Raw genomic sequence first — 15179 nt, forward strand, 5'->3', positions numbered from 1 at the left:
TTTGTATTTTTTAGTAGAGACGGGGTTTCACCGTGTTCAGCAGGATGGTCTCGATCTCCTGACCTCGTGATCCGCCTGTCTCGGCCTCCCAAAGTGCTGGGATTACAGGCTTGAGCCACCGCGCCCGGCCAACAAAGTAGTCTTAACTTCCTCCTCCTGTCCCTTTTATCATTGCTGTCATTCAGTTCCCTTATCCATAAACTATAATTATTGAATACACAGTTGCTATTACAGATTGAGCACCCAAAATCTGATAGCCCAAGATCTGAAATGCTCCAAAATCCAAAACTTTTTGAGTACAGACATAATGATCAAAGGAAATGCTCACTGAAGCATTTCAGATTTTGGATGATCAGATTTGGGATTTTGAACCAGTAAGTATATTGCAAATATTTCAAAATTTTTTTTAAAAAAATCCGAAATCCAAAATACTTCTGGTATCAAGCATTTTGGATAAATGCCCTGTTTTATTTTGAACAAACCATTATCTGTTAGATTAACTAAGGATAAGAAAAGTAGAAGCTTTTATTTTACCTTTACTTATTCCTTCTCTAAAGCTCTTCCCTTGTTTATGTAGTTCAAAGTTTCTAACATGTCATCTTTCTTTTCTCTGAAGAAGTTTTTTTTTTTTGGATACTTCTTGCGTCTTCAGGACTACAGATTCTCTCAATTTTTGTTGGCTTGTGAAAGTTCTCGTTTCTCCATTTTTTTTTTCTTTTTTCTTTTTCTTTTCTTTTCTTTCTTTCTTTCTTTTTTTTTTTTTAAGACAGAGTCTTGCTCTGTCACCCAGGCTGGAGTGCAGTGGTGCGATCTCGGCTCACTGCAATCTCTGCCTCTCAGGTTCCAGTGCTCCTCCAGCCTCAGCCCCCCAAGTAGCTGGGACCACAGGTGTGTGCCACCACTAAAGTTTGTATTTTTTTGTAGAGACGAGGTTTCACTATGTTGCCTAGGCTGGTCTCAAATTCCTGAGCTCAAAGCAAACTGCCTGCCTCAGCCTCCCAAAGTGCTGGAATTACAAGCATAAGCCACTGTGCTGGCCTCTCCATCACTTTTGAAGGATGGTTTTGCAGGATACAGATTCTGGGGATTATGGGTTGGTGGGATCTTTTTCTCTGTCAATGCTTTAAATATCTCACAAGGTTCTCTTCTTCTTTGCATGGTTTCTAAGAAGTCTGATGTCATTTTTATCCTTGGTCCTCTATAGGTAAGGTTTTTTTTACTCCTCTGGCCTCTTTCAAGACTTTTTATCTTTGAATTTCTGCAATTTGAATATAATATGCCTAGGTGTTGATTTTTTCTTCTTTTTGGGGGGCATCTGTCTTAGTATTTTCTGAGCTTCCTGGGTCTGTGGTTTGGTGTCTGACATAAATTTGGGGAAATTCTCCATCATTATTGTTTCAAATATCTCTTTGGTTCCCTCTTTCTTCCTCTGTATTCCCATTAATGCATATGTGATGCCTTTTGTCATGGTCCCACAGTTTTGGATATTCTCTTCTGTCTGTTTCAGTCTTGTCTCTTTTTGCTTTTGAGTTTTCGAAGTTTCTACTGACATATCCTGAAGTTCATGGATTCTTTCCTCAGCTGCGTCCAGTCTACTAAAGAGCTGATCAAAGGCATTTCGTTGGTGTTTTTTTCTCGTTGTAATTCCTCTTTGTTTTTTCTTAGAATTTTCATCACTCTGCTTAAATTACTTATCTGCTCTTGCATGTATGTTGTCTACTTTTTCCGTGAGCACCCTTGGCATGTTAATCATAGTTGTTTCAAATTTCCGGCCTGGAAATCCAACATCCCCACTATAGTTGAGTCTGGTTCTGATACTTGCTCTATCTCTTCAAATGGTATTTTCTGCCTTTTAGTATGACTTATAGTTTTTTCTTGAAACCAAACCAGTATTGGGTAAAAGAAACCCAGTGTGGAGGTGTCTACTCTGTTAAGTTGTGACTCTCTGTATCTGCCTGTCTGTCTCCAGTTTTGGGGGCAGCTCTGTGACCTTAATTCTCTGACATATCTAAGAAGAGTTGTTGGTGTTGTTTATTCAGCTTTTTACTTGTTGTTAAGATGGAGTGGCAATTGCCACACTCCTTACACCCTAGGCCAGAAACAAGAAACCCCATTTAGTTCTTTTTGTTTGTTTGTTTTTGAGACTGAGTCTCAGTCTGTCGCCCAGGCTGGAGTGCAATGGCACAGTCTTGGCTCACTGCAACCTCTGCCTCCTGGATTCAAGCGATTCTCCTGCCTCAGCCTCCCCAGTAGCTAGGATTACAGGCATGCCCCACCATGCCCGGCTAATTTTTGTATTTTTAGTACAGACAGGGTTTCGCCATGTTGGTCAGACTGGTCTCGAACTCCTGACTTCAGGTCATCCTCCCACTTTGGCCTCCCAAAGTGCTGAGATTATAGGCACAAGCCACCGTGCCTGGCTGGTTCTCTTTGTATTTTCTTTTCATTTCATTTTCTTTTTTTTTTTGAGACGGAGTCTCGCTCTGTCGCCCAGGCTGGAGTGCAGTGGCCGGATCTCAGCTCACTGCAAGCTCCGCCTTTTGGATTCACGCCATTCTCCTGCCTCAGCCTCCCGAGTAGCTGGGACTACAGGCGCCTGCCACCTCGCCCGGCTAGTTTTTTGTATTTTTTAGTAGAGACGGGGTTTCACCAGGTTAGACAGGATGGTCTCGATCTCCTGACCTTGTGATCCGCCCATCTCGGCCTCCCAAAGTGCTAGGATTACAGGCTTGAGCCACCGCGCCCGGCCTTCATTTCATTTTCTAGAGACAGAGTTTTCCTCTGTCACCCATGCAGGAGTGCAGTAGCTCAATGACAGCTGTTGTAACCTTGAACTTCTGGGCTCAAACAATCCTTCCACCTTGTCCTCCCAAATAGCTGGGACTACCGGCATGTGCCATAATGCCTGGCTAATTTTAAAAATCACAGCTCACCATGTTGCCCAGGCTGGCCCTGAAATCCTGTCCTCAAGTGATCCTCTTGCCTTGGCCTCTCAACGCACTGGGATTGCAGGTGTGAGACATCACACCCAGCCCTTTCTTAATTTTTATTTTTTTATTATTACCATTTTTGAGACAGGGTCTTGCTCTGTTGCCCAGGCTGGAATGCAGTGGCACAATCATGGCTCACTGCAGCCTCCACCTCCTGGGCTTAAGCAATCTCACCTCAGGATCCTGAGTAGCTGGGACTATAGGTGTGCACCACCACATCTGGCTAATTTTTTTATTTTTGTAGAGATGGGTTCTCACCGTGTTGCCTTGGTTGGTTTTGAACTCCTGGGCTCAAGTGATTCTCCCGCCTCAGCCTAACAAATGTTGGGACCACAGGGGTGAGCCACTACACCCCCTGGCCCTTTTTAATATTTTCCATCTGTTTATTGATATTCTTTTTTTAGTATATAGTGGTCACTTTTTTTTTTTTTTTTTTTTTTGAGATGGCGTATCGCTCTGTTGCCCAGGCTGGAGTGCAGTGTTGTAATCTCAGGTCACTGCAACCTCCGCCTCCTGGGTTCAAGCGATTCTCCTGCCTTAGCCTCCCAAGTAGCTGGGATTACAGGCGCCCACCACCACACCCGCCTAATTTCTGTATTTTTAGTAGAAGACAGGGTTTCACCATGTTGGCCAGGCTGGTCTCGAACTCCTGACCTCAGGTGATCCAGCCACTTCAGCCTCCCAAAGTGCTGGGATTACAGGTGTGAGCCACCGTGCCCAGCCTAATGGTCACTCCTAAGACAATTTCTCTTGCCTGCTTGTGTGTGTGTGTCTGTGTGTGTGTGTCATACTTTCCTGTTTGTGTGTGTGTGTCTCGTAACTTTTTGTAGGAAAACAAACATTTTAGATAACATATTGTGGCAATGCTGGCTACTGGCTACCTCACCCCACTCTACCCAGAGCGTGCTATTATTGTTCATTTGTGTATTTGGGGAGCGACTGGCTGAATTATGTTCCCGGTCTATTTCCCACCCTCTCTGTCAAGCCCATGAGGTTGCTCCTCAGGGAAGACACAGCTTTTGGGATGACTACAGCCACTCTGGGGTGACAGTGGTCTTGGCAGGGCTCCCTTCCTCTCTTTCCCTGAGCACATCCAGCAGTTAAAAGCCACTAATTGCCAGCTGATTTTACAATTGTTTTAACGATGCCCTGGGGGATAAATAGATCTAGAGACAATCCATTCAAATTCAGACTCTTTTGAAGGAATAATATCAGGGGCAGAAATAAATTATATGTATTTATTTGGGCCCCACCTCCCCTGCTCTCCTTCCTAGCATTGAGCCCTTGGTTGCGTAGGCCCAGGCTGGGGGTTTTCAGTATTTGTAAGCATTTCAGCAGAACAATAAAGCCTTTGGAATACAAAAGTGAGTGGAAGGCCGCAGGTGTGGGACTTGGCGCTGGGGTACTTGAGGTAGGAGGGATAGGTCTTCCCCCCGGGGCAGGATTTCCACCCTATTCAAGGTTCCAGAAGGGAGCTAGGCCCCAACCCATGACCTCCAGGTCATGAACCTGCCCCCCACTTCACTCTGATCAGAGGACAGGCTGGGAGGTAGGAGGGCATGAAGAGGCAGGGGAAGACAGGAACTGGTGCAGAGATTTAAAGGGACAGGAGCTGGCGCAGAGGTTTAATGGGACAGGAGCTGGGGCCAGGTGAGGAGGGGAGGGCTGTCACCACGGCAGGAGGCTGAACAGGAGGCTGGGCAGAAGGGCGGCCACCAGGCAGTGGGGCTCCAGGAAAGCCAGCTGGGACCCTGAGGTCAGCCGGTCACCATAGCGTTCCAGCAGCATCAGCACCACGCGATTCGTCCAGCCAAAGCCCTCCTGGGAGAGGCGGGGCAGTGGGGCCCGGTTTCTGGGGAAGCCCCAGACCCTTGGTGGGGGCTGTGGGCTCTCTCCCCAGGGGCACTGGCCCTGCCTAACCCCAGCAGTACAGGAAGCACCAGTCAGCTCGTCCCCTGGGCCGACATGCAGGTGAGCACACTGAGGCCTGGGGTGGGGGTCGTGGGCAGCAGAGCCCAGGAGTTCCCTGTAGGGCGATGGCCAGCCCGCCCCTGGCCTGCTCACCTGAACTTCATACTCCCCTCTGCCACTGGGCTGTCCACCATTGCTAATGTCATACTGGGAATAAGAGGGCGGGCCGTAGGTCAGGCACTGCCCTACCCCACCCCACCCCACCCCCAGCCACAGGGACAACAAACAATGGGATCCTTGTGGGGAGAAGTCGCTCTGCCTGCCCAGCAGCCCCTGCAGTGCCCAGGAGTGGCCACTGGGCGCCGCCACCATCCCAGCTGCGCTGGCCCTGGGCCCTGCCAAGCCTGACCCTCCTGCCTCACCACGGGGACGCCCTGGGGTGCGGGGAGGGCTCAGGCCAGCTCACTTTCTCATACATGGCTGACTTTTGCGAGTAGACATCAAAGTTGGTTCGGATTCAATTCTGGGGCATATTGGTAGATCAGGATCCGGCTGCCCTAGAAGGTTCCAGACATTCCCGTGACTGTGGGTGGGGCTGGACTGGAAGCCAGGACGCTGGGCCCGGCGGGAAGCCAGATGTCCCCTTCCTGGCCCTTCTCTTCTCGGCTCACAGCTGCCCCCCGGTGGCTCCGCGGGACCCGCAGGCTGAGACAAGGGGCACAGCCGGAGGAAGCGGCCTTCCCTGCAGGTCCTGCTCAGGGTCGGGAGGGGGCGGTGCTGCCTGCAGTGGACCCGAACCACCTGCTGTGCCCTCACCTCCAGGTATTTCAGAGCCTTGTCCGCCACGCCAGGGTCAGAGAAACACCCGGCCCAGAGTGGAGTGAGGTTGGATAGGTAAAACTCCCAGTTCTTCTTGTTCTCAAGGTCGTAGTCAAACCAGGCACCGGTCTCATCCCACAGGACTGCGTTCAGGGCGGCCAAGCGCTGCGCCTGCAGGATTCTGTACTTCGTGGCCTGGGAGTCGTTCCCTGGGGCAGTGCTGCCTTTGGGCCCTACCGGAGGGAGCCCTCTAGAAAGAACTTCTGAGGTCAGAAGGGCAGCATCTACTTCTAACGCCTGGCCTCCTCCAGGAAGGCTCCCCAGCCTCCCCAGGAAACCCCAGGCTGTCCTGTCTCCCCTGGGCTGCCTGCACTACCTCTGGCACCATCGGGTAGATGTTCACTGCCTGCTGGGCTCTCTCTTTCCCTGAGCTCCTGAGCCAGGCCTCCGTCTCAGGAGGAATCAGTGCTACTGCTTGCTCAGCCCGGTCCTGAGCCACTTTGTTCATCCACATCCCCTCACCTGGGGAAAGGGTTTGGGGTTTTATCCTGTCCCTAGTCCTACCACTGGAGCCCAAGCCCAGACCCTCTTGCTTGGAGCCCCGCTCTCCCTGGACCTGTTCCCACTTTGCCCCAATCACACAGGCCTTCTTCCCAATCCCTGAACAGTGCCTCAGGGCCTCTGCACGGTCCTTTTTGTGCCTGGACTGTCCTCTCCCAGGTCAGCTCAGCGATGGTTCCTGGCACAATTCTGCTCACACATCACCTCCTCAGAGACACCTTTCCTCCCCGTCCTCTCTAACACACCCTCTGCTCACCCACACCAGCGGGTCCTAACTTCACTCTACTTCAAACTGTGCTTCTGTTACTGTTTTGCTTCTATTATTATTGTTCTTGCAGGAGCTGGTAAAGTGGCTGATGTGGCCACTGCTCCATAAATCCATGAGGAATGAAGGGTGGATATTGCCTGAGTCCAGGAGGCAGGACAGGTCGCTCATCTCTGTCCCTGGTGATGGAAACTCAGGGTCAGGAAAGAGCCTTGACCTGGCCTGGGTCACAAAGAGAGTATTAGGGTCAGCCCTTGAGCCTGGGTGCTGTGGTCACGCCCTTAGGCCGCCTCTCACACCCAGGCTAGGAAGCTGGAGCAGAAAGTTTGCTAGAACTATCCTGGGAAGAAGTCTGCATAGTTCAAGGGGCAGCTTAGAAGAGGAGACGGAGGGAGGTGGGCTCTGGCCAGAAGGCTCTTAGACTTCAGGCCAGGCTCAGGCAGCCGCATCTAGTATCAGGCCTGCAGGTCCAGTGCCTATTATGGGGCCTATTATGCCTGGATGAGGGGCCTCAAGTTCATTTAGGCCGAGCCCCTCATTCTACGGAGAACCACACGATGGTTGCAGGGGAGATTTGCCCGACGGTGGTGGGTTGATCGTGGGGGCAGGTCTGAACTCGTCTCTGTTTGCATTCTGGCTCTCCTGACATTCCAGACCCATCTCTTGGTCATCCCTGGACAGGAGAGATCCCACAGGGTAAATAGGACATGAGCCTGCAGTGAGGGGAGACAGAGGAGGAGAGAACTCCCTGAAACAAGAGGAGAGGAGGAGCCGGTGGGGAGGACACAGGTAGGGCAGCGGGCAGACCACCAAGGGTCAGGCTTGCTGCTTTGCCGCCTGGCCACCAGCCTGTGTGCCTCATTGCCGCCCCCTCCTCCCAGGGCAGGGCCTATGTCTCAACCAAAGCCTGGAGCAAGACAAGGAAGGCTCCATTTCCCTCCTCCTACTCCTCTACTCAAACCACAGCCATCTGTGCATCAATAACTTTTTTTTTTTTAACCCTCAGCTGCCTGATGTCCATGGTTGGGGTTTGGGTTGGGTCTCCGAGGGCCGCCCGCACACACCAGGGAGGGCTCCTGAGCACCCACTCTCAGGCTTTGCACGTTTCCGAAATTCTGCACATGGCAGCAATGTTTGCAGAAAGGGTGTGGAGGGTGCCTGTGGGCCAGGCACCAGCCTGCTGCAGCTGCCCGTGGTTGCTTCTGTCTGCCAGGGCTGCACAACCTCTGGTTTTCACCTCAACCACTGTGGCTTCCTCTCTCCCCGTGGGAACAGGGCATGGGGTGAGGGGGCCACCATGCCGAGACAACTAGGCATCTCCCTGCCAGGCCAGGAGTTCCACTGCTACAGCCCAATACCAGCAAATTCAGATGCAACCAAGTGACCCCAACTCAAGTTACATCCCCTTTCTCCCCCAGGCTCTGCAGTCCCTGGGATCTGCAGTGTTAGTTCATCTCCAGGAGAGACTAGGTCCGAGGAGACCCACTAAAGGCCTGGCTGTACCATCACAGGCTGTGTGCCCTTGGGCAAGAACCTCTACCATTCCCCGTTGCCTGTATATAAATGGAAGGCTTTGCTCTAGATCAGTGTTGCAAACTCAAATTCCAGGAACAGGAACGTGCAAAATATGTTGGGGATAAGAGAGCCAACAGTGCAAGGGGGAAGTGAGTGTTGGGGACCTAGTCTTGGGGTGATGGGAACTGGGCTGAACTGGAAGCGTATTCCTGTGTAAGGGAGGCTGTTGCTGCAGAGGGCAGCTGCTGTGGGACTGGGGGATCCTGATTTGTTGAAGGAAGGTGGAAATTTATATTTCAACTGACACGCTCCTGTTTTTAAAATGTCTCAACGTCTCTAATTCTGACTGTAAATCTAAGAGTGATTCCTATGTGTGTGTGGTTAGGAGGAGTCTGGCCTCCACCAGAGGGGCTTTTGGGCTGGGACTTCGTCCTCCTGCAGAGCACAGGACCCCACCCCTGAATGAAACCTCAACCTGGAATGTTGACACAATCATTTGGTGCCCCTTTCAGTTGCTATACTAGGTACATATTGATATCTGTAATATGTAGAGATCTCTTACAAGTCTAAAAGGAAGATAGGGCCAGGCACACTGGCTCACGCCTGCAATCCCAGCACTTTGGGAGGCCAAGGCAGGCGGATCACCTGAGGTCAGCAATTTAAGACCAGCCTGACCAATACGGTGAAGCCCTAGCCCATAAGGACACAGCTCTGGGCTGCCCTCAGGGTTGTGTGCACCTGAGTCCCCACCAACATCTCACCACTTAGCTTGTCTGCCCAGCCTTTCTTAACATATTTACAAGCAGATACATCATTGGTGGGAAAAACAGAACACTTTAAAATATGGGTTCAGCTTTTATTTCAAGGAGAAGCTGCAAGCTGTGTGAAGGGCTGGGAAGGGCACCACAGGAGACGCAGCTCAGCCTCTTCTTAGTCCTCAGCAACTCAGCTCTGACCCCAAGTTTCACCCCATGCAGCAAGGGCTCTGAACCCTCCTGGGCCCACCATCCTTAGAAAGCAGCTTGGGGGAGGGATGTCTCATTGTCCCCACTGCAAATTATTTCTTTGAGGAAAAGCTACTAGTTTCCTTCTCAATGTCTGTTCTCAGGGTATTGGTGTGACCAGGTTTGTTTAAGGTGATTTTCCAGGCTCCCCTACAGTGCAGGGTGGCCAGGGACCGAGTTCTGGCAAATGAGACATAAGTGGACATCACTGCAAGAGGATCCAAGGCAGGCTCCTAAAAGGGGAGAGACTCAACCCAACCGGCTCTGCGTTGAGTCCTTTGCCCTCCCTCTTCCTGCCTTGATGCAGATGAAAGGCTGGCACTGCAGCAACCACCTTGCATCCACAAGGCAGTAAACCTCGGCCGACAGCCACCTGCTTCAGACAGCAGCCCAGGAAGGCAGAAAGAGACTGGGTTCTCGATGGCAACTTTGAGTCACAACAGGCGTAGACTTCTGTGACATGAAAAAACAACCCTCTTAGTTGTTGAAGGCACTGGTTTTCAGATTTCTGTCACAGCTGAAGGGAAACTCAAGCAGATCCTTCCTCTGAGCATCTGCTCTCTTCTCCAGGGGCCTTCCGGTCACACACTTTCCTTCATTCCCATTACATTTCCATCCAGGTTCTAATGTCCTTACAAGGTATATTGTAGCACGCCTCTGCCTGGCCTAACTTCAACCTCCCTCTGGATGTGAGAGGTAGACCTCACTGTAGGAAGAGGGTGAAGGAAGGGTGTCGGTTAATGCATAAGGAACCAAGGACTAATATCCATATATATGGACCCAAATATCAGGTGACACTGAGCATGTGCACCCACAGCTTCTCACACCTGCCTTGTCTTGCAGACACCAGCTCTGGATCCCCAGACCTCTCACCTGAGCTCTGGGGCAAATGCTCCCTGACATCCTCAGTGGTGGGCAGCGAGGCCGGGATGGTGTGGAACTGCACACTTCCGGCTTCTGGGATGTTGGCAAGGCCCTGTCACCACTCGATTTCCAGGTGTCTGCTTCACAGTGATCTGTTAAACTGCCATATGTGTTGTATGCCCCTTCCTGGGTTGTGCTACAGCTGATAATAAATTCATTTGATAATTTTTTTTGTTGTTTTTTGAAGCAGAGTCTTCCCCTGTTGCCCAGGCTAGAGTGCAGTGGCGTGATCTCGGCTCACTGCAACCTCTGCCTCCCTGGTTCAAGCGATTCTCCTGCCTCAGCCTCCCAAGTAGCTGGGACTATAGGCATGTGCCATGACACCCAGCTAATTTCTGTATTTTTAGTAAAGACGGGGTTTCACCATGTTGGCCTGGCTGGTCTTGAACTCCTGACCACAGGTGATTCACCCACCTCGGCCTCCCAAAGTGCTGGGATTACGGGTGTGAGCCACCATGCCCAGACATTTTTGAGAATTTTAAAAAAGAGTCTATCAGAGCCGGGCTCGATGGCTCATACCTTTAATCCCAGCACTTTGGGAGGCCCAGGTGGGTGGATCATCTGAGGTCAGGAGTTTGAGACCAGCTTGGCCAACATGGTGAAACCCCATCTCTACTAAAAATATGAAAATTAGCCAGGTGTGGTGGTGGGTGCCTGTAGTCTCAGCTACTGGGGAGGTTGAGGCAACAGAGCGAGACTCTGTCTTTTAAAAAAAAAAAAAAGTGCACCACCTGCTTGGTTTGGCCCCATTTGGACAGGAAGGGAAAGGGCCCTGGAAGGCCATAGGTTGGCCTTGGGGGGGCCAGGCCGGGAGGGCTCTGACTGATCCTCGGAGCTCTAATAGGAAGCTGCACACCCATTCACTCTCTTAGAATAGCTGTGCACCTGCAGATAACCAGTTTCTGTTGTGGTGAGTGGTAGTTAAATAAATAAATAAATAAGCAGGCAAGGAACAAGCTTTTCCTTACCGTGACAGTCATTTGCTGCTGTGAAACTACTATGGTCTATTACCTCCCACTCACTTTCCTCAATCAGTGCTGCCTGCAACGGCAAGAACTTGGGGCCAAAAGAGCACCTGCCCTAGCACAGAGCTCGGGCCTGCCCACCCCCACCCCCCGGGACCACCTGCCTTTGAGTTCTGAAACCACATTTAGCTTGCATGCAGGCAAGTCATATGACTTCTCTGAGCCTCAGTTTCTTCTTTGGCAAAGTGGGGATAATAACAGCTCTCTTCAAAAGCCATTGTAAGAGTTGGAAATGATAAGCCGGGTGGGGTGCCTAATACCTGTAATCCCAGCAGTTTGGGAGGCCGAGGCGGGTGGATCACCTGACCTCAGGAGTTTCGAGACCAGCCTGACCAGCATGGTGAAACCCCGTCTCTACTAAAAATACAAAATTAGCTGGGCGTGGTGGTGCGTGCTTGTAATCCCAGCTATTTGGGAGGCTGAGGCAGGAGAATTGCTTGGACCTGGGAGGCAGAGGTTGTAGTGAGCTGAGACTGTGCCATTGCACTCCAGCCTGGGGAATAAGAGGGAAACTCCATCTCAAAAAAAAAAAAGTTGGAAATGATGTATTTTAGCCGCGCAGATAGTCAGCCATGCACCTGTTTCGCTTATGGGTAGAAACACCACAGTTGACTCCATTTCAGCAGCTGAGGGGCCCAGAGGACCGTGCCCTCCGCCGCACTGTGTAGGCCTCAGTCATGTTGCTGGCAAATATTCCAGAAGGCTCAGAGGAGGCATGTTGAGAGTATTGTCAGCCAATCACCACAAAGCTGCTCCTTCAGGACCCTTCTCACTCTGAGCCTCACATAACACAAGTCTGTGGCTGGAGGGAGGGTAGCACGGACCCACCTGGACATTACTTCCACACTTGCAGCCTCAGGGTAACCCTGGTGGTCAAATAAGCAAAGATCAGCCTCAAAGCAGCAAATAGGACTGTGTCCTCTGGGGCCTTACCATGGTCCACGTGCAGTCCAGGCTTGGCTTCACCATTTGCATGAGAGCTCAGAGGACACCCATGGCCACAGAGGCTCAGCACAGCCAGGGGAATGGAGACCTTGTCAGTAACATGGAGGTGAGATCATAGCAAACACCTTCATCTCAGGTTCAAGGGGGAAGGGGTCACCTGCTGGGGAAGGAGGAGGCTGTGGCAGGTGACGCTGTGCTGGAATGCCGACCACCTTCCTCACAGTCTTGGAAGTGAATTCCAGACACCCAGACCTCTGCAGACAACTTCCAGCAAGTGCAGCAAGGCCAGCAGGGCACCTACTGTAGACTCAAAAAGACCCTTCCAGGTTTCCCCAGAAAAGGCAGCCTTCGCTGCTGCAGTCCCTGTGGATGACAGCTTGTTTAATAGCTCAGATTCCCCAGGCAGTTTCTCCACCCTCCACTGCTGGGATTCTTGCAATGACGATGTGGTGGGTCGGCCTGGAGAGGGTGGGTCAGGAAGGATCTTCTGACTTGGAGACTACCAGGGGAGACAACACCACACACGAGCCCCTGCTCCAGACTTGGCAAGGATGATGCCAAATACGCTGAGGCGGCTGCAGGGACCCAGGGAACAGAGGAGTTTGTTCCCAGGATAAAGAGGGGGTCAGCCGGCCAGGTACAGTGGCTCACGCCTGTAATCCCAGCACTTTGGGAGGCTGAGGTGGGCAAATCACCTAAGGTCGGGAGTTTGAGACCAGCCTGCCCAACATGGAGAAATCCCATCTCTACTAAAAATACAAAAAAATTAGCTGGGCATAGTGGCAGGCGCCTGTAATCCCAGCTACTCAGGAGGCTGAGGCAGGAGAATCACTTGAATCCAGGAGGTGGAGGTTGCAGTGACCCGATATGGTGCCACTGCACTCCAGCCTGGGCAATGAGAGTGAAACTCCGTCTCAAAAAAAAAAAAAAGAAAGAAAGAAAAGAAAAAAGAGCCAGGCACCATGGCTCACACCTGTAATCCCAGCACTTTGGGAGGCCAACGCGGGCAGATCATCTGAGGTCGGGAGTTCAAGACCAGCCTGACCAACATGGAGAAACCCTGTCTCTACTAAAAATACAAAATTAGCTGGGCATGGTGGCGCATGCCTGTAATCCCAGCTACTCGGGAGGCTGAGGCAGGAGAATTGCTTGAACCCAGGAGGTGGAGCTTGCGGTGAGCAGAGGTTGCACCATTGCACTCCAGCCTGGGGAACAAGAGCGAAACTCCATCTCAAAAAAAAAAGAAAAAGAAAAGAAAAAGAAAAAAGAAAAGTTTAGAATATAATGGTAAGAAATGTAAGGGTGTTAGATTCTGTTTTTAGAACGGAAGCAAAACAGATCCACCAAAAGCATCCTGTGTTTTGTGTTCTCTTTCCTACCTGGGTTCCTCACCCACCCAGGCATGACTGCTCTCCTGTCATGTATGGTGTATCAGTCCCCTGCATGCTTTTATACCTCTGCTGTTCATGCGTGGATCTGCTAGGGTTGCTTGGCATGTTTTTTGTTGAGGTAAAATATACATGGCATAAAATTTTCTATCTTAACCACTTTTAAGTGTACATTTCAGGGACATTAAGAACGTTCACTTGGCCGGGCGTGGTGGCTCACACCTGTAATCCCAGCCCTTTGGGAGGCCAAGGCGGCAGAAATTAATTCTGAAAAAGTCTCAACATGTGTCTCTTTCTTTTATCTTTTTTTTTTAAGACAGAGTCTTGCTCCGTAGCCCAGGCTGGAGTGCAGTGACATGATCTCGGCTCACTGCAAGCTCCGCCTCCTGGGTTCATGCCATTCTCCTGCCTCAACCTACCGAATAGCTGGAACTACAGGCGTCCACCACCACGCCTGGCTAATTTTTTGTATTTTTAGTAGAGACAGGGTTTCACCGTGTTAGCCAGGATGGTCTTGAGCTCCTGACCTCACGATCCACCCGCCTTGGCCTCCCAAAGTGCTGGGATTACAGGCATGAGCCACCGTGCCCGGCACCTCTTTTTTTTTTTTTTTTTTTTTTTTCCTGAGCCAGAATCTCGCTGTCACCCAGGCTGGAGTGCAGTGGCGCCACCTCAGCTCACTGCAAGCTCCGCCTCCTGGGTTCTTACCATTCTCCTGCCTCAGCCTCCGGAGTTGCTGAGACTACAGGCGCCCGCCACCACGCCCGGCTAATTTTTTGTATTTTTAGTAGAGACGGGGTTTCACCGTGTTAGCCAGGATGGTCTCAATCTCCTGAACTCATGATCTGCCTGCCTCAGCCTCCCAGAGTGCTAGGATTACAGGTGTGAGCCACCACGCCCGGCCAAGGCTGGGAAGTCTTAAGGGCTAGACCCCACATCTGATGATGTCTTATTGTGGGTGGGGACTCTCTACAGAGTCCCAAGGCAGCAAGGGCATCACATGGAGAGGAATTTATGAGAGATGGCCAAACTGGCTTCTTTTTTTTTGAGACAAGGTCTCCGTCTGTCGCCCAGGCTAGAGTGCAGTGGCACAACCACAGCTCACCACAGCCTCAACCTCCCAGGCTCAATTGATCCTCCCACCTCAGCCTCTTGAGTAGCTGGGCCAGAGGTGTGTGCCACCATGCCCAGCTAATTTCTTTTTATTATTTGTAGAAACAGAGTTTCCCTGTGTTGCCCAGATTGGTCTCAAACTCATGGGCACAAGTGATCCTCATTCCTCAGCCTCCCAGAGTGCTGGGATTACAGGTGTGAGCCACCACACCCAGCCAAACTGGCTTCTTATAAGAGAATCACTCTGATGATAACTAACTCATTCCCATGATAACCCATTAATCCATGAACTGATTGATCCATTCATGAGGGAAGAGCCCTCATGACCCAATGACCCAATCCCCTCTTAAAGGACCCCCCACCTTTTTATTTTATTTTATTTATTTTATTGAGACGGAGTCTCACTCTGTCACCAGGTTGGAGTGCAGTGGCACAATCTCAACTCACTGCAATCCCCACCTCCTGGGTTCAAGTGATTCTCCTGCATCAGCCTCCCAAATAGCTGGGACTACAGGTACCCACCACCACCCTCAGCTAATTTTTGTATTTTTAGTAGAGATGTGGTTGTGGTTTCACCATGTTGGCCAGGTCGGTCTCGATCTCTTGACCTCGTGATCCACCCACCTCAGCCTCCCAAAGTGCTGGGATTACAGGCGTGAACCCACTGTGCCCAGCCAGGCCTCACATCTTAATACTGACACAGTGGGAATGAAGTTTCA

This window comes from Macaca mulatta, chromosome 14 (assembly GCF_049350105.2).
Source record: "Macaca mulatta isolate MMU2019108-1 chromosome 14, T2T-MMU8v2.0, whole genome shotgun sequence".
Classification (NCBI taxonomy): domain Eukaryota; kingdom Metazoa; phylum Chordata; class Mammalia; order Primates; family Cercopithecidae; genus Macaca; species Macaca mulatta.